A 26,636-nucleotide genomic window follows, 5' to 3' on the forward strand; every position below is an offset into this window, starting at 1 on the left:
CCAGGTTCAATTATTGACATCGGCTCAACATCCTGTGATTCTAGGCATATCACTTAATCTCCTCGTAAATTAATGTGTCCTTAGCTGGTGCTCATGAAAAGTGCCGGTGTAAGTGCCGGTGTTGATGACTGAGTGCATGTGCTGAGTACCCAAACCACAGGCTAAAAATAAGCACTTGGGGCAGCTTCCGGTTTGCAAAAATTATGCCAACCCCTTTTAGGAGCTCTTATAGGATCAGTGGTTTGAAATTTTATTTGTGGTCGCAAACCATTTCTACAGTCCTCTGTGATTGTGCGCTGTTACTCTGTTTTGTGTCTATAAAGCTTGTGCGTTTACGAGTCACAGGTGTTGATGTCCCACAACAGTTTCATACATCTGACACTTAGCCCAGCTTTGGTAAGTAATGAATCTGTGAGCCAAAATAAAAGAATGGACATTGGAATTTCTTAATCGTGGCTTTGGCTACACCCTTTAAAGTAGGATCTGGCAGTAATAAAAATATGTTTTACTTTCAGACGTGTTGATAAAAGAGAAATATTTGGACAAAATGAGAACGTGGACTTTGTAGCTCTTACAAATCATCCTTTTTTAACAAACATAATAATATGGGAAGTAATTACTGAAATTACAGAAAAGTTTTGTTTAATATTGCATTGATCATCTTGTTTGGTAAAACCAAAACGTGACCTATTGTATTTACAGCATAATAAGCACGTGTCACTGGGAATGTTTAGCACTGTTGTGCATAGCTGGTGATAGAGAATTCCCATTATCTGTAATCTAGTTGCTAGTAACATTGAGTAAATTTGTTTCTGTTTCAGGGTTCGTTGGTAGCAGAATAATATAGATGTCTCAAGCCAAGTGATATTCAACAGTCTAAGTAAGTATTGCATTCATTTTCTGATTCAAGCCTTGTGCTGAGTGTTGATAATTTAAAACTGAATTTCAGCACTAATCAATTAAAGGCATGCTTCTGGAAATGTGGGCGTGTTCATGGAAAGCCTTGCTTTCCATGACATTGACCAAACCAGTGAAATGTAAAAAAGAAGTCCTAGGCTCTGATTGAGACTGGACCATTACTTTCTGATCTCTCCACAAAGGCCTGTTTGAGCATGTATTGGAATACTGACACTTGCTATCAAAAGTGCATCTCTGCACTGTTGCCTCATCTACATTTCGGCAGGTCAAGCCTGTTAAGATATACTGGGGGAAACATGCCCAGTATTTATTGAGATACGTGGGAATTCAGTCAGAAAGCCCCAAGTTCTATATGTATTTCCAGTGGCGGTTGCCAACATTACAATATGGTGCAGCGCGATACCCAAAACACTCAACATATATGCTGGCTTGCTGGCTGCAGCTCTGGATGCGGTCTCCTTCGTCCTCCTGGCGCTCTCCTCGGTGCTCTTGCGGGTGAAAAGGGAAGGACTTCCCTCCTTGTACAGACGCAAAACCAACCAATCCTGGATTGGTTGCGCCAGGCTAACCCAAAGCTCATTTTCGGGCTGGGGGCCAGCGGCTACCATTCCTCGACTATTTCTCAGCCTTGGGATTGCATGATCTGAAGTGCGCATGTCAGATTGTCTGACTCTAGACAACCTGCCAATATGACACATGCATTGGCAGGGTCTGCATTAATAAGGCATTTGCACTTGTCAGCACCACTCCCTGCAATCGGGATGTACCACATGAGCCTGGGACACATTAATAAAATGGAATTTATTACCATTTTATTAAAATGTGTGCCTGCTGCACTTAGAGAAGACAGAGTGACACTCTGCCGTAATGGAGGAGCCGCAGCTTTGCAATTCCTCATTTCCATTAGGAAAACTGGGATTCAGAGGTATTTACCTAAATACTCAGTAAATACCATATCCTGCTCACTTGATATTTACCAGATGCTGTAAACACTTAGCCCTAATTTGGTCCAGACATAATCTGTGACTTAATTGGTCAAGCAAGGGTACTGCTAAGAATCCTCAGTAGTACTCACTAGTAAGTAAGTAATTTATTGTGTATGGTTAATCAAAATCTTTACAATGTTGCTAGAATTAAAAACAAATTCGAACTGACATAGAATAAAAATGCTTTTACATTCTATAATATCCTTATTCTTTGAAAGAGAAAAGAAATAAAAAGCAATATTGCTTAGTCTATATACTTAGCCATTAATTGCACTTCATGCTTTCTTTTTTTGTGCCTTTGGTCAACATTTTTTCAGTTTTCAGTATTAGGAGGCTCACCTTCTGTAAGAATCTGGTGGCCCTACAAGCTGTCTGCAGCTGATGATTGTTCAATGCTAACATGACCGCAGGCCGACATGATCTGATTTGGAATAAACGAAATATATACAGTAAATAATAACATCTCAAATTGGTCAAAGATGGACAAATGCACAATAAATGAGCCAGTGTTTCATCTGATTGGCCACGAAGTCTGCAGAGTGATGTCGGCCATGTTTGCTTCTATGCAGGGATTTGATCTTTTGAAATGTAGGTTCCCAGACGAATTCTTAGAAGCATTTGTTGGACGGATGCAGTTATGTGGGTGACTAAATATGGTTGCGGGGCACATCTCTCAATTTGGGAAATTTTAAAATCATGGACAGGGATCATTTATGGAGTGATTTTTGACTTTGAGCTAGTGATATGTACAATGTAGTAAAATATGTAAAAAAACGTGAAGGGGTGCAAAGCTTTTAGATCTTATTTAATAGAAAGCACAAGAAATATGTTTGTAAAATACTTTTTGTGAGCTTACGCAAAACTTACATACTGCCCATTGCTTACTATTGGTTGGATTTATGGTCACTCACGTTTGCTCCCTTGGTATACAAAGGGTTTCATTCTGCGTTTGTATATGCCCTTCCCTTTGGAAAATAGACTCTTTACCATCCTTTTGCTTGGCTGATTTGTATTGTTCCACTGCTTCAATTTAAGGGAACTATTGTTTTCCTTTTGGTCAATAACTGAATAAAAGTGCACGTGTTTTCCTCTTTTCTCCCTTGTGTGCTCCACCCATCTGTTTGTCTCTCCCTCATGTACTGATTTGCCCCTTCTTTCCGACCTACTCCTTGTTGCTTTTCACCCCCTCATCTGCTTCTCCATTGCACCCTCACCCCTGTGATCCTTTATTTAATTTAGAGTTTTCTGGAAGTCAAGGAAGCAAATTATTGAGGGCCCCTCTTCCTTACCAAAATCGCTTTTGTGCAGTTGAAACTTCATTTTTTTAATTTACTGATACATTGATGGTCATTAATTTAGAAAATAAATAGCAAACATGTCAAAATGGAAGGGACCTATAACCTGATGCAACTAGGGGCCTTGTGATTGTGCCTTTTTTTCTTTTCATTTTGGCCAATGCTGCACAGTGTTGCACCAACTGGCTTTGCAAATGCTTTTTTCTTAATAGCCTTCTTGCAGCGCTGTTAGAAGCTGAAGTAAGGGGATATAATTTAGGAAATACCTTAATTACAGTGCATACATTAAAAGATGGCAAAATAGTCCAAAAAACATGATTTAATGCAGTTATATTGTCAGAAAAGACAGATTGGATTTATACAAATCAAAATGCAGCATCAACCATGCTCTTGAGGTTCTCCATAGTCCCAAATTCAGTGTGTGCAAATCAACTTGCACAAGCTAAGTTTGACTATGAATTATGACATGATTTTATAAACTGCTTCATAACTCTGATTCATGCATAACTTCAGATTGAATTCAGTTCCAATTCGCTCTAGCATCCATTATTAATATTTCACTCATGCCGTTTCAAATGTCTTTACCAGCACAAAGTATTCACCTGTTTACTTAGTACACAACTTCAAAAGCATGGTTGATGCTGCATTTTGATTTGTAAGTTTCCAATTTGTTTGACTTTTCTGACAATATAACTGCATTTAATCATGTTCTTGGAACTATTTTTTAATCATTTAATGTATTCACTATCTTTTTCTTCTTCCTCCTCCTTTCTCCTCTTGCTGTCTTTCTGCCTCTTGATCCAGAAGAAAGTCTTATGAGGGAAAGTAAGTTCTGGTTCCCAAAATTAGTGTTGTTTACCAGGGCAATAGCCCTTGGGGGAGAAGGAGTTTGAGGTCTGGGCCAGCCCATATTTATCTTTGCCCCTTCCCCCAAATGAACCCTGTCAGCTGGCACACCTTTTACGGAAAACTCAATATAGAGGTGTAGGGGTGGAGGATGCTACAGCACCCCCAAAATAGCCATAGTGGAGTTCAGAGGGTGAATGATCAGTAAAATGCCTTTAAGTCTATGTTTTATCTTGTAACATTTGCTCTGCATTGAATGATTTAGGTCAAATGTCAGGCTATATCTTCTGACAAATGGCTGCTTATTCTGTTAACATGAAGATCGTGTTTACCTTTCTTTCTCTGACTGCAAAGTGAGAGAATTCTGCAAACAGAACTATGCAACAATCTCACTGGAGTACAAGTAGTGCGAAAAGAAAGAGTGCAGGATGTCAATTTTGAAAACGCATTTAAATGAACTTTACAGATATTTGAAAATAAATCAGCAGTTATGAAAGCACAAATGAAGCATATTTTGTTTTTTAATTCTTACGTGTGATGAAAAAAAAGATTTTAAGAGGATAAAAAGATACCCTGGCAATATTGTAATCTAAGATCTGTGTAGCACAAATCTACTTTTTTAAAGTTATTGACTCCTTTGAAATTCTTGCCTTAATTGTGTCTAATTTATGGTCTTAACAAATAAACTGCTGTTATGAGGTCCTTAGTAATTGATGTACAAAATGCATACTAGTTGGTGAACATTTGGGGTACTATTTGTATTGTGGGACGTGTTGGAATTCTTGGTGGTCGAGACGTTATGGATTCTCACAGATTCTGGACTTTTTCTTCACAGACATGTAAGGAGAACCTGTAATCTAGCCAAAGTTTGGTGTATGCAGGCCATTCTGGGTAGGAAAAGGTATTGGATTCAGTGCAAGCCATACCACCACAAACTGCCCTATGTGCCTTGTTTTTAGAAATATCTGGGACTGGCAGGTATCCCTGGGCGAAGACTAAGCCCTGGCCTAAATACTGTAGCTTCCCATATGGGCAGACTTTGGTAATTTTCAAGGCAAAATCTTGTAGATTCCTTGTTGCGTTTTGGGAACTTCCCTTTCACAGGCGATATGGCAGCCACACTAGTCGGGTACTGTTGTTATTGAGAGAAGTGTAGGAATGCTGTGTGGTGGTCACTTGTGGATCCCGAGAGATTCCATTAGCGCAGTCTGCTTTCACTTTTGTTTTGCTGTGAGATCAGAATGCACAGAGTGCTGCACAATACAGCAAAACAAAAACTATATTTAACTTGAGACTCAAGGTAAGCAATCCCTCATCTACCGACTGTGATTTTGGAAATGAAAATATTTCGGATGTGATTTTACCAGAAACATTTCTTTTTCTAATACTGTGGACGGCCCGTTGAAGACTGCACTGGGAAAGTAGCGAGATGGACGTCAAATGGGTCGTCCTCTGCCCTAAAGCAGTTAAAACATACATATCCATGCAGTCTAATGACCTGTCCAACAAGAATGGACAACAAGCTTTAAGGATATGATGGGCGTACTTCACTAACTTCATCATTCCATAACCTTAGAGGGCTTTTTCGGTTCCAGAAGGCCCCAGGATGGTAGGTTTTGAGGACTGAGGAACAGCCAAACGCACAGTGGGTAAATATGGGTGACAGTGGCAACTCATGGCCATGCACAACCAAGAGACGATTTCAGTTGCCATACATGGTCTATGGAGAAGAGGGCTAGAGAGAGAAAAAAAATGAGTATTACAGAGAAGATACAGAGATGAGGTTCTAGAAAATGAGAGAAGGAGACAACAAAAGGGGGGTATTATAGAAAAAGTAAGAGAGATAGGAAGGGGAAGGTAAACAGTTGCAGCGTCAAGCAGAAAGGGGACTGGGGGTAGGGTGAGAGAAGCACTGGGGACAGAGTTAAGGAAATGAGAAAAGAAGAGAAAAAGCAAAATAGAGTTTCGAAAAGCAAAATGAGAAGTAGATACACATGGAGAAAAGGTGACCAGAGATTTGAAATGGAATTTATAGCTTATCATGCTGTGGCTAGTACACGTGGCCAACTGCTATTTCCATGCACTTATTTCCTAAAAAGGACTGTATTGTAAGGTGCAAAAATCAACCTGCATAGTGGTCTTTGAAGTCCTATTAAGAGTGAATCATTGTAACTTGATTCACATTGCTTTTTACAAATTGCTTAACACACTATTGCTTGTTATTTAGTTACTACATGCTCTTGAAGAGAAGTGCTGACGTCTTCCCTTTAAATGGATATCATCCATGTCTACATTTGCTGGTATACAACCTATCCACTGAGAAGTTCAAGTTCTAATATTGAGGTGACTTGCCTTTCTAGGGTTCATTTAAACAAGGCACCTGTTGACTGATTCATAAAATGAAACTTGCCTTGTATCTTCACCTGTAGTAATGCTGAACAATCCCTCTGCAAGTAAATATTTCCCATTTCTAGTAGACATGACAAGCTTCCATGCTTTCTCCATTCGTCACTCAGAAAAATGCATGCTCATCTAAACTATTTTGGGCACAAAAAGGGTGCCACTTTGAGACGTTGAGGATTCTATGCAAAGAGTCTACTGCATGTGAAAGAAAGGAGAATGTCCATATTTCCGGAAGAATGGGAGATCCCATGCAAGCAGCATAAAAGAGGGAGGTTACTTAAAACCTGCCTCGGTCCCTTGAATCGACAGTGATACGTCAAGCCTCATTCTGTCTTCATTCAATGTGCTTAGAACTACTAATTTCATATATTTAATCAGTGCTTATCTACTTTGTACCATTACTGAGAATAGCCTCGAAATTATCTTAATGAATACAAACCCTGCTCCACCAGTGCTTAATTTGAAAAATAAATAAGTTCAAATGTGCAAAGTTTTCCTTAGTAGCCCACTGTCTGTGCTGCTGAATTATCGGGCCTCCAAATACTGAGGCTGCTTAGTCTTCCACCTTTTCCTCCACTACCCTGCACTTCCTATCTCTATCTCAGTCTTCCAGATACTTTCTCATCCTTGCTTTCACGCTATGCAACTATTTTCAAATCTTTCTCTTCTTCCTTCTTTCTCTCTTTTTGCCGTTCTCTCTCTAGATCTCAGTGAACGTCTGATGATGAAAAATAAGTCATGGCCCCCAAAAACAAGTACTACTGTCCTCTACCTGCATCCACAGATGCAAATTAAGCATTGTGCCTAATATACCTGTATTACAACTATTTCCATTGTATAGTACCTTGATTTTTTACAATTCCAAGGATGCATATACATTTCCCTAGTTCCATTTGTTTCTTGGTCTTTCAATGTTGTTTCTCTCACTGTCTTCCAGACAAAAAATATAAGTAGACCTGACAGTCTGGATTAACACTAGTTAAAGTATTTAGCATAGGGGAATATCCTCTTTGACAGTATGCAACCAAAACGGTCTGAAAAGAGTATCCTATGCCTATTCCTATGACATCCACAGCACACTGGATGAAATTAGGGACAAAGGTTATTTGTCCCACACTGCAATATTTGCATACAAACAAGAATGCCCCTTCCCTTTTTTTCCGGTGCCATTTAACTCTATCACAGTTTTGGAGGTACAGCCCATTGTCAATTTTGACATACAATGTACATAATTGCAATAGATGTATATCTAACAAACACAGTTTCTGTTCCACAGTCAAACTTAAACTCTCCATACTCAACTATAGAGTTTGCTTCACTGCAGACACTATTCAAAGTTTCTTCCACACATAAAATCAGTCGCACATGGGAGTTCCGTATGAATCTTTCTTGTCCCAGATATTGTTTAACAAATGTGTTCACCCTCTTCCTTCTTTATAAGATATTTTGGGTGTTGGTCTGTGTCCAGTGTAGACAATACACATTTTGTTAACAGGCCTGACAATCAGACTCCTTCCTCAGCCTCAAAAAGGTGATATGTCAAAATACCAACCACAGAAATATTCTGTTACGAAAATGTTGTAATCAGAATATCGACTACCAAAATATTTTGACAATGAGTGTATAGAGGTAAGTATAGATTTACTATTATTAACTCCACATCTACATACCTAAAAAATGTATATTTTTTAGTCATGGTACATATATGATGAGAAAATAAAACCAAAGAAATCACTCAAATTCTGCAGTTTTCTTCAGCTCTACAAACCATAATACTCACAAAAGCCATGTGCACTGTATTTGCACACCAGATGCAATTCTCATTGCCTCACCTTGGTGTAAGAGATCTAATTACATATGACATATATTATCTTACCGGTGAGATCACATACCACATTACCATTAACACTATGGGCCTAATTATGATGTCAGTCGGAAAGCCTCCGACTGACATCCTTTGGTTTGACTTCCAAACGCGGTATTAAGAGTACGGAAGTCAGAATTCAAATTGGCTGTACAAACCAGCTGGCTTCCGACAGGCACTAGGAGCCCATCAGGCATTCAGAAACCAAAACATAATACCTCACAGACGGAATTTAGGCCATCGGGTTTGTGATATTGGTTTTCAACAGGCTTTCCATGTTGGGCTTTCTGACATGGAAAGCCTATCAAAAAGCGACTTTCGGGGCCCCTAACAGGGCTCACTTTCTACAGTGGCCTCAGGTTGGGGGCCAAGGGGGCACCAATTGTGCTCCCTATAAATCCTGCACCATGTGGCAGTCTGCAACACGGTGCAGGGATTTACAGTGATTCCCATTTGTCTACGGGAGCTTGTGCTTTGGCCAGTTTCCAACTGCCACACAAACTCCCATAGGGAAATGGTAGTCTGCAACCGCACCATGTGCGGTCACATCATACTTGTGGTTTCAGACCGCCAAACCGAGGTTGTTCGGTCTCAAAACTGCAGGGATGTCTGTCGGAGGAAACTCCTAATTAGGCCTTCAGATGGCACTTCATTTTGTGTTCAGGGGGCTTTGTTCCGCATCTAGAAAAAAAACTAAAATAATTATCAGGGGACAGGTTGAGGACAATCCAAAGACTCAAATGCCAAGGTGCCATGCAGGCTTGAAAGAGGTGTATGTCTTGATCATTGAGTCCTTGTAATGTTCTCAAACCTGATTAAAAGACATTTTAAGGACCTGGAATAGCAAAATAAAAAAATAGGATTGGATGAGGAAGACTCTCCTTGCAAGAAACCATTTTATCTATTGAGCACTATTACACGAAACAGGACTATGGCCAAAAACAATTACTCATAAGTAGCAGGCAAAGCATTACTTGGCCTCCAAGCTCACATGGGGAGCCCAAAAGAAGTTAAATCTTTATGACGGAGTTCTTTTTGTACCACAAGGTTCATGAAACACCCCACAGGCTAAGTGAACCCAAAAATGAATAAAAAAATCATGGAGGTGTTTTACACTATAAAAGGGGATAAAGCTGGTTGTGAGAGGCATGTGTGAGATGTGTGCCTATCTGTGAGTGTGGAGGGCAGCATGACTTGAGTGGCACATTTTCAAATGGTGGAAAGATTGAAGGGTTGTGGTTCTTATTTAGCCTGATGTTGGGATTTCTAAGGAAAGGCAGGTTATATAGCAGGTCAGGGTGCAAAGTGAAGATGATACATTTACAGAGGGAGGTGAGATGAAGCTGGGATCCAGACATGCCACCCGGAAGCTCTTTTACAACCTGTATCTATTTCTCCCACCTCTTTGCATCAGCCTCATTTTTAGGTCGACCGCAGTGTGTATATTGTCCCCAATATATTGACATTGCATGTCAGCTGCTGCCACTAGCCACCTTCATCTCACCACTTAGAGTGTATGGGTGTAGACAATGTAGTTCTATGTTTTGATGTAAAACTAAGGTAATGTTACGGTCTGTCTCCTTCTCAATGAGGTTCCTCTCCCTTTGTGTTCGGTGGGATAATTGGATGTGCTCACAGGGTTAATGTCGACCTGGTGTGGGGGATTTAGGTCAAGTGAATGCTATTTCTTAATTTTTTTCCATTCAGATTTCCGTAGCGGATGTGAACATATGCACCTACAGGTCTACAGCTGAAATACAGGCATAAAGTTACTTGTGGTAACTTTATGGTCATGATTTCAGTTGTAAGTGTCTCCATGCTATTATTTAAGGGCATGGAGACTCATAATCCTACAGCTAGGTAGATGTGTGTGCCCAGAAGTGGTACAAGTGAGCAGAGATATCCATGCATAAATGTAACTATGGTAAGCAGTACACTTAATAGTCTGCTAACCATGGCCGTCCATACTGGCGAATGGGCCACGCCGCACCACCTTTTTCAGCAGAAGAAAAGTGACTGTCAGGCTGAGCAAAGATCAGCCTAACAGACACTCTTATTGTTCAGGTCAGGCAGTCAGGAGCTAGACATGCACTGGGGGCAGATTTTTTGGGTGTAGGGCAGCTGAGCAAGTTACCTTGCTGTGCCGCCCTGCGCCACAGGGAAAGTGCAGGAATGTGCTGTATTAATGAAATACGGTGCATTCCTGTCCTGTCCCCCTTTGCTGGTGCCATTTCAGCAGGCTAGCTTTAACGCAGGCACCCTTGCACCATAGTGCCAGGGTGCCTGTGTTGTCAGCAGTATTGTTTTGGTGCAGGAAGGGAGCATCTTCCTGCACTAAACAATCCTTAGAGTAATTTTTATCTGCAGCACACACGGAAAGTTAGAAAAATGAAGAAAAATAAAGATTTCTCCTCGTTATGCCTCAACTCTGGAGGCAAAAGATTGTGATGCATTCCCAGGTTTACAATTCCTTGTAAATCTGGAAATGCGTCAAAAACCATGGGAGTTGTGTGGGAACACCTACTGCAATGACCACAGAATGCCTTCCTTGCTCAGAATGCAGAGTAAGGCAATGCAGCAATTTGCCCTGTGTTGCATGACTCCGTATTTGTGCAGTCAAGCAAAGCACAAAGCCACACAAGGTGGTTTTGCTTGGCTTCATAAATATGACTTGGGGCTTTGCGTCATGCAGGTACCCCGTTGCATGGCGCAAGCATGATGCAATGCCCTCATACATTTACCCCTAAATGAACAGGCCCCTGGGTGCATGAGATGAACTTTGCCAGGCTGAGGTTTTCACAGCACTGTGGGTATTCCTTTCTCAGCCTGGTAAAAGTGCCTCGTGGCCCTTCCCCTTGTGATGAGAGGGAGCACTGAATGCCTCTGGCCTGGGAACTTCAGTATTAAGCCCTGAAGTGCCCAGGGTCGAGGGTTAATCAGTGGCAGCTCGCTGCAGAGTGGAGCGGGGTCAGCATTCTCACTGACCCATCTCACTATGTGACGAGCAAAGACTGCTGCCTTAACTCATTGGCAAGACAGCTACCCCAACCATCCCGGGACCGCCAGGCCTCCCTTCCCCGCCACTACAGGGAAGGTACATTTTACGTTTTTGAATGCTTGGCACATGCATGTATAAATGTATGAATTTGTCAGGAGTGTTGCGAATGGGTGTGTGTGTTCTGCATTTGTAAATGCATGGTTGTGAGTGAGTAAGAGTATATGTTTGAGCGTGGAGCACCCTCCCCGCCAAAATTACCGGCCGCCACTGCCGTATGCCACAAATTTTACACTGTGACACACTGGCTGGACTTTGATATTGCGGGCTGGTTTCATTATCGACATTTTTAGAATTAAATGTCCTCTGCCCACCTCTATTTTCTGCTTTTTTCTCTTCCTTTTCTTTAGAAGTGATATCCTCACCCCGGCTTTTCACACCGGCTATTGGTGTCTAGTTCCTTTCTCCTTGCTTCGAAAACCTCTCATTAAATGACCTTCCCACTCGAGTCAAGGGCTCTAAATCTATTCATCTGCCGGTCCGTGCATGTTTGACAGATTTCACAATAGAAGGGGATTATGGGTGAAATACTGGACTTCAAAACTCGAGGCAACGCAACAAAAACATCCCAGGAGAGCGCAGGAAGGAGCTATTGTCCTAGGGATCCCTTCAGAGCAAGCAATCAAACTGACGGCTCGTGAGCGATGCGTCCTTGGTCGCGTGAGCCCGTTGAGCAGTTCTTTGACACTCTGTCCAGAGGCTCGCGCCACATTCATCTCTCAGCATCCACACTGCTCACGTGCATCTCAGGGTTACTTTGTGTTCGAAGCTCAAGGCTTTCCCCTGATGCCCCGCTTTCTCAAATGACTAATTGATTTCATTTCTCGGTGGTGTTCTTGTGATCTTGCAGTCTTTTCTTTAGAATTAGCCTCTCAAGGTCAACAAGGTACGTTCTCACAGCGATTGTGCCCGTGTTCTCGATTCAGTCACGCCATCGCCCTGTACCTCCTTTATATGTATTCTTTACATTAGAGTGTTTACAATGGTTCACGTGGGAAATCAGCATATTCACTTAAGCATGCAAGTTTTATAAACCCATAACGTTATTTAATATTTTAATAGAAATAAAGTAGGACCGAAGGATAGCAAGCACAAAACCAGTTAATGAGTTGAGTGTTTGATTGAACATAACTGAATCTCCCTGTTTTTTGATTCTTTGTTGTTGGCATTTCCGTCTATGATCAACAATGTTTATATTTTCTATTGGTATTGGTAAAATGCTATTTTTGGGCAGTGCAAAAACTAGGTTGCAATACGTATGTTAATAAGTATATTAAACAAATACTTAATTTCTCTACTTACCGTTTCCGTTTTTTAAATTAAAATTAAAGACAGGCACAGACATGGGTAGTGTTCTGTTTGTATGTAAGTGTTTACGTTGTCACAAAATGGAAAACTGAGACACTTAAAGATAAAAGGTTTATTAAAATATAACTGTAGACTATTAGCCGGAGGGGCAGAGCAGGGCAGGGGTGTCGGTGTCCAGCTATCAGGTAACCAGGAACCAGGCACAAGTGAACTTAGAAATAATTTGGCATTATTAAGGTAAGAAGAGTTCTATGCATTAGCATACCGTCATTCGGTAAGTTCATCAACCAAATAATCACATTGTATTTATTTTACTTATTAATTTATTTAAGAGTCTTATAAATCGCAAAGGTAAGGTATCAGAGCGCTTTACAACAATTATCATTATGATAACGGACAAAGATTAGTTCAGTAAACAGCATTGTCTTGTATGGAATCAGGTTAAGGCCTGAAGGAGAGCACAAAAGTGGAGCAAAAGACAGATGGTGTAGAAACCTTCTTACTATGGTCGATTGTTTATCATCTGGATGCGATTCCTGTAGTAGAGGCACTCTGTCTCACTGGGTGGTTGCTATCCCGTTGGTTGAAGTGTCGGTTGAGGAAGAGATCCTCAAACTGGCTTTTGAAGTGCATGAAAGAATGGTTAGTCCTGATATGGACTGGGATGGTGTTCCATATTTTAGGGACATTTCCTGAGAAGGCGCGAGCCAAGGTTTTTTGTTTGTGAGTTTTGGGAGGAATGAGAAGTAGAGCTCCTAGGATTTATCGTCTGGCCTGCCTTTTTGAGGTTGGACGCAAAGGTAAGCTGGTTTGCCGTTGTGAAGGGCTTTGTGGGTGGGACATGCAGTTCTGAAGTTGGAACGCACTTCAATTGGAAGCCACTTTAGTTCTCTCAGAGAGGGTGAGATGTGATCATATTTTTTGACTCCGATGACCATCCTAGCAGCTGCATTTAAGTTGTTCTGAGGGGGGCTAAGTGTGAATTTGCCGTGCCTGGGAGGGTTGCATTTACGTGATATCAATTTCATGGTTCAGGATGGTTTCTGCCAATTCTGTTGCATTAGTTTGCAGTTCTGCAGTTTCTAAGCATGCAGTTGGTCATTCCCTTGTTGCTAAGCTTCTTAGGGGGAGGTGTCATGGTTATATTGATGTGGTGAGCTGGTGGCCTCGTCGTTCTTGGTCGGATGTGGACTCTCTCAAATCCAGTGATAACCTGGATCTTGAAAGTGGGGTTGTCTCTGGTTATTGATGAGTCATGGGAATTGGCATGATCCATTGCCTCTCTCAGAAACATTGTGGTGCTTGTTCTTTTTGGACTCTGAGGCTGGTCTTAAAAGGGGTTGATTTCCAGCTGTTCCTCAGAGCATGCACTATAGATGCTCACTGCCCTAATCTTCATATTTGCCTGAAAATGGGAAAAAGAGGCAGGGTAGATCATATCAACATGCGTAATTGTGGTTGCTTAAGGATTGACCACTTACGCCGATCGTTTAATGGCCCATTGTACAGGCTAGGAAGAGATGTGTATTCAAAGGGGATTTTTCCCTCCCTCTCCCTTAACTGGCCAGAACCTGGTGTTCGTAATGTGCCTTGGCACCGATGCAATGAGGTGGAAGGACGGAGGGCGATATTGAACACTCAACAGACTTGAACAGAAGCCACGGAGGTACATGTACATCATGCGCCCTTCTTGCCCATGGGGAAAAGAGAGCAAATGAGAAAATAAATGACAGCAGAGAGATATCCAACTGACATTTCCTGCCTCCAAGTGTGTGGGAAATTAGTTACATGCCCTATGGTGGCCGAAAACAGAGGGGTTATTCCTCTTACCCTCTTGCCCCCCAAATTCTTCAGCTGAGAGGGGTAATGCATAAATCCATCAACTTTTCAAGTGGTTCAGTGTGACAATTTGTGTGATAATCACCCCCGCCATCCAGCTGTTCGAAAGTAAAAGCTGTGGGTGAATTTATTATAACACCCTTTCCCTGCCTTTTTAAGGCTTTGATGAATATAAGGAAAAATCCTTTCACATCAGAAATACCCCCAAAACAGTAATGTGAGTGTTTCTTATTGTTGAATATATATATATACCTTTGCTATATTTCATTTACCACAGATTCCGAAAAAGACTTTGGGGCATATTACCAAGCAATAGCGATAATTATCGCTATTGCTTGGTTAGAGACAAAAATTTACCGCTGAGCTGCGGCGATTTTCATCGCAGATAAACCTTGGTATTACCAAGGTTTATCGCAATTGCGATAAAAATCGGCCGCAATGCATGAATATCGCTGAAAAGTCCGCGATATTCATGCATTAGCGAGCTAATGCTCTTAGCCATGTTATCCACCTCCCATTGGATAACATGGCTAAGAACTGCTCAAGGCAGGTGTTTGCTTTTGGAGATATTCGCGCTTAGCGCGAATATCTCTATAAGTTGGTAATAGGAGATAGCGATGTTAGCGACTGTTTCCAGTCGCTAACATCTTGGCACGCCCACTTTGCATGTCATTAGTGATAAATATCCCTGACATGCAAAGTGGGGCCCAAGATCGTCGCTATCTCCTACTAGCTGTCGCTAACTGGTGTTAGCGACAGCTAGGTAATAGGGAGATAATTTTATCTCCGCGTTCTTGGCTTTTAAAGCCAAAAAAGCGGAGATAAACCCCCTTGATAATATGCCCCTTTCTTCCTACAATTGGTATTCTTCAGTTAGGATTCAAGTACTCTCACATTCATCTGGTGTAAAAACTCTTGGTAAAAAGCTGTTAGGGTGAAAACTTGATAAAAGACGCCTGGGCTCATAACTACTGATAAAAAGCTGCAGAGGTGAAAACTTGATAATGGTGGTTGACAATGTCGGCCATATTTTGTGTTATGCCACCGTGCAACTAAGGTAGCCCGTGCACTTTGAGAATATTGGGTCCTGTTCACAAAAACAAAAGTTAAAGCATGGGTGGAGAGGTATAACTCTGTCTGAACGTTATTTTACATTTTTTTATATTCAAAGACATTTCCGGAAGTGTGCTGTGGAAGTTGTGCTTAGTGCAGTTTTCCAAACATCCTTCTGGGGACGTAACAAAACACATTTCCAAGGCTTGTATGCCTGCTCTGCCAACTTCTTCACACAGTAGGCTTCCGCACAGGGGGAATGAAGCCACCTTTGCAAATTCACCTTTCATTTTTCTCTGCATGGAAAAATACCTTCCTCTAAACCAAAGGAAACCTTGGTGGAAATCGGCTCCCCTTCCCATTACGGAAAGGGAGTTGCTCCTGCTCTTCAGCTGAATTAACTTTATAATGATTTCAAGAATGGGAAGGGGTCGGATTTCAGTTTGCGCATGTTCATAAATGCACATGTGCGGAGGCATTCACCAACTTTCAAGGCGAGCCACGTCTGGTAAGGCCTACTTCCGACCCCTTGAGCGTATATAGCACCTCGGATTTCTCCGCACTCATTGCAGAAATATGCATGGTATAAAATGCATTTATGCTTGCCAGGAATCCATTTGTGAAATCTTGGCAGACGTATATGAGGTATTTTTGGCCATAAATTAACCTTTACAACAGGAAGTTACAGATGACATCTGTTTTACCAGCAATGAGTGTGGATATCATACCCATTCATGCATATATTACAATGTTCATAAGTTATGTACAGCATTTTTGTGAATGAGCAATTTCCGTCATGACTTCAAACCACGCTGGGGTATATACTAGTTTAGTGGAATGTATACATTTCTTTGTGAATCATTTCTAATCTTGGGCCTCACCTGAAAGCAATTTTCTTACTAACAAATCTGTTATTTGCCAATTTTGAAGACTATGTTGCCTTTCTCAGTAGTTTTCAAAGAAACAGATTTGCTCAGCAGGCAGGGCTGTATTTGTCTGTAAAACGAATTTCAGTAGAATTAGACCTAAATTCAGCGTGTGTTCACCCCTTTTATCATCAGCAAGATGAATCCCACCTATAACAAACGTTGCCTAAATCAGGCAAGATTAGCTGAAAAGGCATGGTGTCATATTACATATCAGAGCACATTCCCAGACTGCTCCGCTGTGCAGCTTTACCTAGGGATGTGCACCCGATTACCAATAATGCACTATTAAAAGTGCAGGTGGAAATCCATGCCTGCATAGGAACCAGTGCATAAGTGAAAAGTGGAGCTTCTGTCACTGCAGGGGCTAGAATCAGTTCTAGTTTCAGGGGAAATGGATCCCTCTGCAGGGGGTGAATTGCGTGAACACACCTGCCTACAGACAGTGCTTAATTTGAGCCAGTGGTTTCCGGTGCTAGGCACTGGCACTTAAATGTCAACACCTGCACATATAGCGGTCTGCCACATGGTGTCGCTGTTTGCCTAATTCAGAGAGGAGCACAACAATAATAGTTTATCAATTCAATGCACATTAAAAAAAACTAATACCTGCCGCACAAACCATCACTTTGAGTGCATGGAATAGTATGAACGGTCACACTTGTAGGAGTATGATGGTTGTCAGTTGTGTTGGTACTGTCATTGGCATCGCCAGCTGGTGTAAGCTGCAGTGGCCTGCTGACTAGGGCCCTGACACTTATTTTCTTTTTACCAATTAAGCACTGACTACAGGGTAAGATGCAGGTTCATTGGCACCTCTGTGCTCTCCACCGCCACATGGGCATGTTTTTTTTTTTTTGGGAGGGGGGGCGCAGACAGAGAGACACCTCATAAGTCACGCATAATCATTGTGCCTACAAATTGCCCGCCAAAAGACAAACAAGCCGTCAAAAAGCTGACGTCTCTGCCCTTTGGCCTCAATGTACTGTGGAACCACGTAAGAATCTACTGTTCTTTCTGTAACACCATAATGCTGTGGGGAGCTATGCAAAGTAAGGCATCTAGGGGCATATTATCAAGGGGGTTTATCTCCGCTTTTTTGGCTTTAAAAGCCAAGAAAGCGGAGATAAAATTATCTCCCTATTACCTAGCTGTCGCTAACACCAGTTAGCGACAGCTAGTAGGAGATAGCGACCATCTTGGGCCCCACTTTGCATGTCAGTGATATTTATCACTAATGACATGCAAAGTGGGCGTGCCAAGATGTTAGCGACTGAAAACAGTCGCTAACATCGCTATCTCCTATTACCAACTTTTGGAGATATTCGCGCTTAGAGCGAATATCTCCAAAAGCTAACACCTGCCCTGAGCAGTTCTTAGCCATGTTATCCAATGGGAGGTGGATAACATGGCTAAGAGCATTAGCTCGGTAATGCATGAATATCGCTGACTTTTCAGCGATATTCATGCTTTGCGGCGATTTTTATCGCATTTGCGTTAAACCTTGGTAATACCAAGGTTTATTTGCGGTAAAAATCGCCGCAGCTCAGCGGTACATTTTTGTCTCTAACCAAGTAATAGCGATAATTATCGCTATTGCTTGGTAATATGCCCCCTGGTTTTCAGTGTATTGTAGAGACAGTCTAAATAAATGAAGTAGGCCGTTTCTCAGGTGTGTGGAAACGTTTTTCCTCTCGCACACTGAATCCAATACATGTCTGCTTGCCTCAATTTGTAGAAGGAAAAAAATGTCAGGAAAACTACCCTTACAGATAAAAGATAGGCGCCTCTCTGATGGTGAAAGTACATAATACATACATTTTGTTCAAACAAAATGTGTAGACTATTGAAACCTAGGCTGGAAAAATCCAAGCTTTGCATGTAGGGCTCATCTTATATTGTTCTTTTCTGAGCAACTAATGACAAAAAAAGGCATTCTGAAAAGCTCTGAAGCTCCCACTGCTCGATGCAGTCCCATGAATCATTCTGCGATATCAGAGCTTTTCATTTCCCTTCGGGGCCATGGGAATAACAATGTTTTTTTTCTTCTTCATACATTGAGGGCCTGGTTTGCTTCCGTGTCGAGGACTCCGCTGTAGCCGGAATCTAACAGGAGTTTTCTGCATGGTGCACATTTTCCACGGATGGAGCGACAACCCTTAGTAATAATGACATGAAAAGAAAATTCGGCATTTCTTAGCTATTTTGATTATGTAAATCTAAGGAGCGTGGGTAACCACCCTTGCAGGAGCTCCACTCCGCCTCTGGCACCTTGTTTCAGCGGGTACTAACATTTTCCAGGTCGATAATTCCAAACGTGTGATACAGCTGCTGGCAGACCGTGGAAGAAGGTATAGGTGTCAGTTTAGCTACCTACTTCTAAGCCCTGTCTTCCCTCGAAGACGGATATTGACAGTCCTTAGGTGTCAGAATGTTTAATAATTACTGGGAAATGGATTTCACTTCTTAAAAACATGGCAAAGGTACATAATGGATCCCAGTCAACAGTGTAGTTGTCGCTGATTCAACAATTGGTCAGCGTAAATTAAAACAGGCTCCTGATAATACTGCGGGGTAGGGCCATATATCCCAAATACCCTCTTATTTTTGCCTGAGAGATTCTGAGAAAATCAGGGACTGGGAACTGCAGAAATGTAATAATGTGCATCTCAGGAGACATGTTTACTTGGTGAACCCCACTACAACAGATCCATGTATAGTGAAAATAAATTACAATCAAAGTAATTAGTTAATTAATTAATTGATTGAATTCATTAAATTTATTAAAGGAAAAGAAAATTTAAGGATAAGAGTAAATTAGAACTCATACATAGGCTAAAGGTAACTAAATTGAATTGGTCCTCCCATATTGACAAGATGGCCCTGAATCACAAAAAGGTAGGGGGTGCTCAGATTAGTGAATTTCGAGCATCACCCAAATATTCTGTGAGACCTGCAATCGAGATCTACAAGGCCAGAGGCGTAACATCAGCATTGTATGGGGCAGAGCTGTGGGGACAGTGCAATCTAGAGGCCCTATCCAAGGCTGAAAACAAGTTTTTGAAGGACCTCCTAGCCCTCCCCATGAGTACCCCGGCTGTCCCGGTGCTCCTGGACGTGGGTTGCAAGAGCATTAAAGATCAGGCTCGCCTTCGACCATTGCTCCTTTGGTCCCGCATATGGAGGGTCCCGGAGTTAAAATCTTATGCCGACGGCTTGGCAGAGGTAATGAGCATGGGAGGCTGGGCCAAGATTAAGTGGCTGAGGGACACCAAAAATCTTCTGGGGGAGTTGGGCTTGGGGGACTGCTGGACAACAAAATCTGCTCCACCAAAAGCTGACCTCAAAAAACTTTATTGGGACTGGGTCTCTGGCAAACTTATTGGGAACCCAAACCATTGTAACTCGACTGCAGCATTTCTCGAAATAAAGGATGTGCCAGCCTATGAACCCTACCTGGACCTAATCACCTTACCAGTCGATAGGGCTCTATACATTAAGCTGAGGGTAGGCACCCTCCCGATCGGGGCCCTTGTGTCCAAATGGAAATCATCCACCTATCGCCCTTCTGTGCCCTTTGTCCATCTAGGCCTGAAACGGTAGAACACATCTTTTTTGAGTGCCCGGACTATATTAATCCTAGGAGGTACTGGCTTAAACCACTTTTTAGATGCCTGGGAACACGTAGGCATTTAGTTGCACTACGTATTTTATTGACTGATACCTCCCCTCCAATTGTGTGTGGTGTCTCCAAATTTTTAAAACGTTCCTGGTTGATTCGCTGCAAGAGACTGTCAATTTCAATTTAATAGACTTTTCAGCTAATTTATTTAGGGTCACTCCCTATTTTTAAAATCTTAGCATTTAATGTTGACATGCCTATTTTCTGTTTTGAAATGCTGTTTTTATATGTATGTTTGCTTTCAAGATATCTTGCATATCGAATAAAATCTTTCAACCAAACTAAATTGAATTTAAAAAGGGCGTAATGAGGATCATTTCCTTGAAGTAATATTCCATGATTTATTAGTCCAGGATGTAGTGATTCTCAATATACTTGTATCAAACAAGGGTTCCCTGTATGAACTGGTGAAAATAAACCCCTAGGTCAGGGAAAAACACAGTGAAAAAAGCAACCTAGGCGGAGACAGTAGATTGCCCACACAATGGTGCCACCATTGTGTGGGCAATCTACTGTCTCCGCCTAGGTTGCTTTTTTCACTGTGAGTCTCAATATAGTCACATTTAACTATTTACTTTCTGATCTTGTGGCTGCTTTTGTTTTTTTTTCAGCAAAGGATATTTCACAACATATTCCAATTAGTGGGTTTTACGTATTGAGCATAATTTTTTTTATTCTTTAATCTTACAAATTTGGCATCACTTTTGCACTTTTGCACACAAGAGACTGGATCATATTTGTATCAAATGCCATGCAGCTCACCACTCAAAACATTGAGCAGTACTTTGAGTGATTTTTTTCATGCAGACAATTGCCCAATATCAATAACTTGAGACGGCATCTCTTGTGATTTTTGTTTATGAGAGAGGCTGTACTACTGAATATCAGCCCCAAGAATATCGCGAAACAAGAATCTCAAGTGCAGAATATCGAGGGATACAATATCGAAAGGTAAGGTCATATAGGGAAGTATGGATTTACTATTCCTAACGCCACTTCTACATATGTTGTAGTTGTATATATTGCCAAGATACATATATGTGAAAGTAGGAACAGAAAATCTAGACTTACTTCCATGTTGATATTTTATTTTCAATATTTTGTCCCTAATATTGTTTTCCATCAACACTCTGGTGTCGATATTCAAGGGGCACACCTATGAGGGTGTATCACACGTATAATTTACTCGGAGGCAAGCACTTAAGCATAATTCATATATATATATATATATATATATATATATATATATATATATATATATATATATATATATATATATATATATATATATATATATATATTACCTACTGGCGGTCGCCAGTAGGTATATATAGTTAGGATTTTTTTTAATAGGGATTTCTGCAAATTCTATGTTGAATAACTTTGGCGTTGATGGACGGAATTGGTTGAAATTTTCAGGAAAATGGCACATTTTGTTTCTGAGCGTCCCCTGAAAGTTTGGGGGGGGTTTCGTGAAGTGGGGGCCAAGAAAAAAGGGGGGTCCCAAAACGTGTTTTTAACATTGAGTTTTCCATAGGGCGGTTGGACTCACTTTTAGCTCGTACGGCTGAATGGATTTCTATGAAACTTGGCAAAATTGTAGGGACTGGTAGTCCGATGTGCCTTTGCTAGGTCTCAAGATATGTGCTCTAGTGGATTTTGAGTAATTTAGGTTCAAAAAAATATATATATCTGTAAGCGCGCCCCGGTACGCGCACCGGGGAGTTCTCCGGGCGCGCTACGCGACTTGCACGCGGAAAGCTGATTGGCCCTCGGGTGTCTGTAAACATTCTAAACAGTCCGGAGCGGCCGCCATCTTGTGTCTCGGTAGGATCAAGACACAAGAGGTGGCCAAAACAAAAGGGGAAATGACCATAAGGGGGCAGAGTAGATCCTCCCTGACCCCCTAGGTTTGATGTGGAAGCAGTCCGGGGAGCGTACTATGGGGAAAAAGAATGATAGACTTTTCAAATATTGTATGTTTATTGATTGTTCTTTTTGTTGTTTTTTTTTATTTAAGTAGCAACATGTAGGTACCAAAGCAGAGTCTAAAATTTAATATACACCGTCTTCTTTGTAGATATCTTGCATGTTGTTTCAGAAGTTATTGTGGTATATGGAATTCATACCATAGTCTGTCAGGAAAGCAGAAACAATATGGAGGCAGGAGATGATAAAGAGATGTTAAATACACATTGGAGATAATATAGTTGGAGAAAGGAAGTAACTATGAGCAAACTTACTATGTAACACAAAAAAGTTGCACAGTATATTTTAAGTCTCACTTTATATTATATCTTTTTGGGTACTGTTTCATAATTTTCATATAAAAAAGAATAATGTCTCAAACAATTTTAACTTTTAAAATTAAAATGTATTGTTGTGATTTTTCAAAATCTAAATGAATTTGCAACATTAATTCATCTGGTATGTCCTCCTTTTCATTCCATGATTCAATTTCGTCAACACATTTAATTAAGTCTTGGTCTACAGTGTCATCCAAAAAGTCTATTTCTTCTTTGTCTTCCTTAGGATTGTTTTCCATATTAATCTGAAATGAAATATTATTTTCATTTTGTTGTGCTTCCATTTTCTTGCTGTAAATTGCATAAAAAATAAATATATCAGTAGAGATAGGGCACTGTTGGGTTTAAGTTCAGACAGGTACTTGTGAGTTTTTAACAGTGAAGTTATCTTTGGGCAGTGTATATGGTTTCAGGCAGGAAGTAGAACTATTAAAAAGTGCCTGTGATGAAGCCTAAGTAAATTCATAATTATACCACAGAAGCCTAACTCAATCAATAATTTAAATAAATAAGCCTTCCTCGATGTCTAACTCTTATAGAGGGACAGTATATAACTATCTGAAAACGTTTTACAAAATTAACTTAAAGTGCATAACATAGTTCTCCTTTCAAATTAACAACTTACCTTCTTCAAAGTAGTTGAAGTTTTCTGTCAAATTCTTTTCCAAATGTAACTTAGGTAGTGTTAGTCAAAATGGCTGTGTTTCCCTCTCATTTTTTATATATATTCATGTACTTAACCAATCAAATGTCAGCACATAAAAGTACAAAATTTAAGTAACATTTTAATTGGTTAAAAATTCAAACAGTTTCATATGTGTTTTTGTCATGCAATTTACCTCAGGATATTTAGACAGGGCTACAGCCCAAATGGCTCAATGGAATTCCACCAAATTTGGGTAAATGGTAGGGACTGCTATGTAGTAGGGCCTATTCTATATTTGATGAAAGTGTCTCCAGTGGTTTTTCTGTAAATTACTTTCCCACCTTTTTTTAGCGAGCACTTACCGGTGCTCGCCCCGGTTCGCGTACCGGCAGCGTTACGGGAGTCCTCCATTTTGTGTTTCGGTAGAATTGAGACACAAGATGGAGGGCAAACAATGTTCGGAATGGGTAGAAGGGGGCACGGTAGACACTTCCTGACCCTCTAGGTTTTCTGAGGGGGGCTTAGGACGCTCATATAGGCACAAAAAAAAATTCAAGTGGGGAGCGCCCGGTACGCGCCCCGGTAAGCGTACCGAGGAGCGTACTTTGGTGAAAAATAGTGAAAAAAGTTAGAAAAAGATAAACGTTTTGAATGATCAGAGGTAGGGTAGCTCTGAGAAGAGATTTTGGGTTCTGTGGCTGATTTAGGTACCTACAAGTAGGTTCCAATGCACAGTCTTAAATTCAGGAGGAATATTCTATTCCCCTCATCTGAGAAGTGCACACCATCTCCTCTGTAGATGTCTTGCATGTTGTAACGCAAGTTGTTGTTGTATATTGAACCCATTCTAAAGTCTCTCATGTAAGCAGATACAGATTTATTCACATGTTTCCGTGCTTTCTCAAATTGTGGACAAAATTGGTTGGACCAATTCCATTTCTGTCTTTGGCATATATTGGAATATACCAAGGCAGTTTGGGGAAAAAGTGTCATCAATTGATGAAAGATGTCCTTTAAAAGCATTTCCAGACCAACCCCAGTCATAGTGCCCAAATCATTTCCACCACAGTGCACTATTAAGAGGTCAGGGTTTGGCAGATGCATAAAAAAATTATATTAAATACATATAAAATATATTTTTCCTTTAAAAGAAGAATACATTTTACAGCTTTTGATATTTGCTATTAAAAAACCATTGAAATTCACTGAAAAAACCATAGGTTATAGACCATATATAGTTAGGAATTAGCATTTACAAAACCTTGAAAATTCACTGAAAAACCATAGGTTATAGACCATATATAGTTAGGAATTAGCATTTACAAAACCTTATTTTACTCACACAAAACCATTGAAATTCGCATATATAGTTAGTTGCACTAACTATATATCGCGCACCCGCAATCCACTGCTGATGATGTCACATATTACATCATTCATGACATGGTCAGTGACATCACTGATGACATCACTGATGACAACTCAAATGACATCACTGACAACATCACTGATGACATCATTCATGTGATAATACGATGAACCTCTTCAGACTCTAATATAACCTTAGATACACTCAGTGTAAACAGACACTCACAGATTGTCACTCATCCATGGAGTTACTCATACACCTAGTCAGTCATGCAAAGAATCAATCACACCTCCATTTCCTAAACTATACAGTTATACACACCTTACTTATTCAAACATATTCTAACACATATTTACTCTCTTATACAATCACTGATACAAGTTTTCAATGATCCATGCAGCCACTCACACATTCACTGGCTCTTATACACAGTAATTTATATATGTCAACTCTCACATGTACTGTGTTTTACATATGTACTTACTTTGACATGTAGCACTGAGATATCCATTCACTCACCAATACACTCATGCACACAGTGAACCACCCATACAGCTGTTTCCACATGCAGTTGTCAACCCATACATCTAGTGAATCAACTGTTCACACATCTATGCACAGAGTCACACACCTCCCAGCCACCCCCACACACACACACACTCACTCTCCCATACAAATACTTGGGCAACCAATAAATAACCCATATAGTTACTCATATAGCTACTGATCAACACATGCAGCAGTTTACAGAACAACAGATATAATGATGCACAAATTAAGACAGTTTAGTCACTAACCCATGCACTCAGTGAGACACATTTAATCACTCTCTCATGCAGTCAGTCATGCACCTACTAAATCCTTCATCCAGACACTTATACATCCACTCATTCTTCAATATGTAAGACATATTTTAACTTTACAGAAACATACAGTCACTGGATGATGCCATCAGTGATGTCATCAGTGATGTCACTGACCATGTCATGAATGATGTAATATGTGACATCATCAGCAGTGGATTGCGGGTGCGCGATATATAGTTAGTGCAACTAACTATATATGCGAATTTCAATGGTTTTGTGTGAGTAAAATAAGGTTTTGTAAAAGCTAATTCCTAACTATATATGGTCTATAACCTATGGTTTTTTCAGTGAATATATATATATATATATTGTAGTTTTCCTCCAAATCATCAGTCTGAAGCGGTAGAAGAATAGCGGACCCAAGAAGTTCTTTGTGCCAAAAGTATTTATTTTACAGCACCCAGCATCGCTGCCATGACGCGTTTCGGTCCCACCTGGACCTTGATCACATGACGCGTTGCGTAGGTGAAAAGCCATTTTTAAAGCACCCATGCAATATAATTACCAACAGCTGTGCATCACATTCATAGACAATATAGACAGACTACAGCGGTTGCGCTATTAGGAGCATGATACTGAATAGTCAAATTGCAAAAACCTGTACAATTATTTACAATTTAAATGTACTGTATGCATAAATGCAACAGCAAATAAAATTAATAAATATGTTCAAATATATATACCTGTAAACAAATGAAATAGACATCTATTTACACACTCAATATATTTTGAAATATAAAATGTACTTGTGGTAGAATCATATGGGGCACAGTATTTAACATGAAGGCACAACATTCATCAGTCTCACAATTCACACATATCCTCATATAAGAGAGGATGTATAGACGAGAGAGTCCAATAAAGGTACCTCTTATAATCCTTATCCCACATAATTCAGCTTATCCTGCTCCTATAGTCTAAGGTTAATTAATTAACCATTTATAGTTTGTCATATAGGAAAACTATGAACAGACATAATTTCCTATAGGTAAATAAAGCCCAAGTGGGCATGCACAGTATTAGATGGGTAAGCTTTATATATTTATATAAATATATATATACATCATTTTAGAAACTATATATGCAATTTCCTCCACGTCTAACTGTCAGTACTTACAAGAGCAAAGATAGGACTGTCTACCCCTGCATGCGTGGCTAATCGTAAACATGCATCTTTTACTTTTACTCTATTGTAAGACTTATGTTAAAATCACTTAATCACATACAGGAGGCAGGAGCCAACATTCACTGGACTCACAATACCAATTATCAAG

The 26,636-nt window shown here is 40.5% G+C and overlaps 1 protein-coding gene across 1 annotated transcript in view; it reads left to right on the forward strand.

Moving 5' to 3' along the window:
• The window catches only part of LOC147692212 (leucine-rich repeat and fibronectin type III domain-containing protein 1-like protein), a 2,508,250-nt gene that overhangs the window by 1,934,044 nt on the left and 547,570 nt on the right, over positions 1-26,636 (forward strand). The window contains exon 9 of the mRNA XM_086938487.1: positions 822-880. The gene's annotated coding sequence lies outside the window, so the exon portion shown is untranslated. The remainder of the gene's footprint in view (positions 1-821; positions 881-26,636) is intronic.

The sequence above is a fragment of the Lissotriton vulgaris genome, chromosome 9 (genome assembly GCF_964263255.1).
Source record: "Lissotriton vulgaris chromosome 9, aLisVul1.2, whole genome shotgun sequence".
Classification (NCBI taxonomy): Eukaryota; Metazoa; Chordata; class Amphibia; order Caudata; family Salamandridae; genus Lissotriton; species Lissotriton vulgaris.